Genomic DNA, 4,003 nt, shown 5'->3' with positions numbered 1-4,003 from the left:
TAGTCAAATTCATACATATAGAAAGGAGAATGGTGGTTGCCAGGGGCTGAGGGAAGGAGGGAATAGGGAATTAGTGTTTAATGGGTACAGGTTTTCAGTTGGGGAAGAGGAAAGGGTTCTGCAGATGGAGTGTGTGGTAGTCACAACAATCTGAGTGGACTTTATGCTACAGAACTCTACCCTTAAGAATGGTTAAAATGGTAAATTTTATGTTATGTATATTTTACTTATAATAGTATTATATTAATACACAATGTGTACTAATAATATACTATAATAATGTATATTATAGTATAATACAAGTCTTAATAAAAAAGAAAACAAAACCCAAAAATCCTTGTCAGAAGGTCAGTTATTTTGTAAGTGAAGGAGGTGATGCTCATAAACATGAAGAGGCCTGCTCAAGTTCAGACAGCTGGAGAATCGAGGTTTGAACATGGCTCTAACTCTTTGACCTGGGGTAATGAAGAGAGCAGCAAATTAGCTCTGGTTCTGCCACTAACTTGATGGTCGGCAACTCGTTTCCTTCCTCCAGCTGGGAGTGAATTTCTGATCTTTAAAGTATTTGTATTGGCCTGGCCTGTCCCGGCTCATCCTGAAGAATCCTTGGCGGCTTTGACACTATTTGTTGATGGATATTTCTGAGCTTGATCTTTCCGCCCGCCCTTATTCCCTACACTTGGCTCTGAAAACCTTGGGGCTATTTTCAAAAATCAGATGCATCCCCGATATTGAAGTTCTGCTTTTCCAAAGGATGTCTCTTTAGGATCAAAAGGCCGTTTCAAGAGGAAGGCTAAACCTGCATTAGCCAATATGGCAGCCACTGGCCACATGTCGCTACCTACTGAACACATGAAATGTGGCTAGTCCAAATTGAGATGTGCTGTAAGTGTACAGTATGCAATGAATTTCAAAGACTTAGTTGAAGGAAAAGCATATAAAATATCTTATTAATAATTTCTATATTGATTATCTGATGAATGATAGTATTTTAGATATATTCGATTAAATAAGACATATTGTTAAAATTAATTTTACTTGTTTGTTTTTATGTTTTAAAGTGGATCCCAGAAAAATTAAAAGCACATATGAGTTTCACATTATATTTCTGTTGCAGTGTTCTGACTCTAAACCCTACCAGCATTATTGGGACAAACATAGAACTGTTCCCATGACACCTTTAAAATGGCTATGCTTACTGGGTGGCTAGAGGCCTGCTGATAACCAGCTCTGAGCATACTGCCAGTAGTTCGGATTTGCAGAGATATCAGAGTGGTATCAAACTGGTGCTCCTCTTTTCTTCCTTAAAATGTACTTAAAAAAATCATAGAGGGGGGTATAGCTCCATGGTAGAGCACATGCTTAGCACGCACACCGTTCTGGATTCAATCCCCAGTATCTCCACTTAAAAAAAAAAAGCCATAAGAGAATTAGATGCTCATTGTTGAAAGTCTAATGATACAGAAAAGTGTAAAAAATTAACATCCCCTTGAGGTAACTGATGTTATTTCTCTCATCCCCTTGAGGTAACTGACATTGTTTCTCCATGCTGAAAAAACATATGCACCTATATGGATGATTTTTTTCACCTACAGCTTAGACAGATGTAATATCATACAATGACATTGGGTTTTTTTTTCCCCCTTAAATTTTGGTCATCCTTCCATATCAATAGATTCTGACCTATTTTTAATAGCAACATAATAGTCCACCATAAGGCAATACCTCATTTCCTTACTTATGGACATTCAGGTTGCTTCCACTGCTTGCTACTACAAACAATACTACAATAAATAAATTTATACCAATATCCTTATTGATGAGTTTTCTATAGAGCAGAATTACTATGTTAAAGCCTCACTACATTTAAAGGTTTGGTATTGCCAGAATATTTACCAAGAAGGATGCAGGGTTCACACTATCAGCAGCGATAAGTGAGTGTACTTTCTTCACAGCGTTACCACCAATAGACAAAAATCTTTTGATTTTTTTGGAAAGCTGAGGGGTGAAAATGTTCTCATTTATAAAGGAAACTGCATTTCCTGACTAGCAATGAAGTTTCTTGTTTATTGACCATTTGTACTTGTTTTCCTAGAAAATTGCCAGTTCACATCCTTGGCCCATATAGCTCATCTTTCTTTCTGTATCAATTTGTAGGAGTTCTTTGTACAGTATAGATATTAACTCTTTAGACTCACAAGTTTGTATCTTCAGCCCAGACCTCTGAGCTGAGCTCCAGACACATGGCTAATTATCCATTGGTACCTCCACTTGGATGACTTAGAGGCATCTCAAACTTATTATGTCCAAAACTGAATTTCTAGTCACCCACAATGTTCCCCATCTCAGTAAATGGCAACTCCATGCTTCCTCTTGCTTGGTGTCATCTATGACTTCTTTCTCTCTCAACGCACATCCAGTTGCATATTGTGTTGGCCCTACCCTCAAACTGTATCCAAATCTGACCACTTCCCTTAAGTCTACTGTGACCACCCTGATCCCTGTCACCATCATCTCTCTCTCGAATTTTTGTACTAGTGGTAATTGCTGAGCAAACTGTCTTCTCCTCGTTTTTACCCACTTCAATAGCAGCCAGAATGATACTTATAAAACTATGAAAGATAAGTCATATCAGATGAACCCCTCTGTCCTCTATAGAGTTGCAGTCTAAGAGTGAAAGCCAAGCAGGAGGATATAGCTCATCGGTAGAGTGCATGCCTAGCATGTGTGAGGTCTTGGGTTGAATCCCCAGTACAGTACCTTCATTAAAATAAATAAGTAAATAAATAAACCTCCCCCCTTAAAAAAAAAAAAAAAAGGATTTAAAGCCAAAGTCCTTACCATGACCCATAAGGTGCTACACCTCCTCCCAATCTTCAAGCTCTATTATTCACTATGTTCCACGCTCCGGCCATATTCTCTGTGATTCCTTGAACAGACATTTGACATGTACTTTCTAACTGGAATGATTCCCTCAGAGGATGTCTTTTTTGCTCCCTCAGTTACTCCGAGTCTTTACCACTATCTAACAGGCTATACGTTTTACTTAATTATTATCTGTCTCTCCCCAACATAATATAAGCTCCAAGGTAGAGATTTTCGTCACTTTTAGTTCACTGCTATATGCTCGGTGCTGCCCCACAGGGTAGGTGCTCAGTAAAATTTGTAGAATGAACTTGTAAGCAAATATTTCCCTGAGTTTGTCACATGTTTTTGTTTTTGATGTTCTGCCATGCAAAATCTTATTTACATACACACATCTGTCGGTTTTGACATTTTTCCTCTTTTATTTAAAGGCTCAACTTTTACTCCTCCCCAGGACCGTTCTTTTGACTTAATTTTCTACTTCATTAAACTTTTTATTGTGGAAATTTTTAAACATACAGAGAGGTATATCTCATTCCTCGTTTGGAAATTCCAAAAGCAGAGGCGGGTTCTGATTTTTTCACTGTCTCCAGCGTCCGCCGGGACCTCCGCAACCTCAAGGAATGGCACGAGAGTTTTTCCGAGACAGATGCCTCTCAGGTCCCCTCAGGCCGCCCAGCACAGTTTCGGAGGCGACAGCCCAGAAGCTGTTTGCTGCTGAGTGAAGGCGTTTGTCTTGGGTTCTCCCGCCAGGCCCGGCCTTCCCGTGAACACTTTTCACAGCCACTTCTAGGTGCGGGTTTGGCCCAGGCTGCCAACATGGGAGGGGCTCTGACTTAACCGACTTAACAAAGTTTATCCTTGGGGCCCGCCGATCCCGGCCCCACCCAGGCCAGAGGCCGCTCACCGGCTAGGCCTCTCGGCCGCCCCGGCGATCCCCGCGCGCGTATCCCCTTCTCCAACCCTCTTCCCCCTCCCCCCGGCAGTGGCGGTTGGTCGCGCGCCGTCGTCCCTCTCCCACCCCCTCCGCTAACGAGCGGGCTCCAGGCCCTCTGGGATTGGCTGCGCCTGATGGCATCTTCTCTCAGCCCCTCTGATTGGCTGCAGGACGCGCGGGATGTAGGTTCCGATTGGCTAG

Source organism: Camelus bactrianus, chromosome 10 (genome assembly GCF_048773025.1).
Source record: "Camelus bactrianus isolate YW-2024 breed Bactrian camel chromosome 10, ASM4877302v1, whole genome shotgun sequence".
Taxonomy (NCBI): Eukaryota; Metazoa; Chordata; class Mammalia; order Artiodactyla; family Camelidae; genus Camelus; species Camelus bactrianus.
This window is presented reverse-complemented; position numbering follows the sequence as displayed.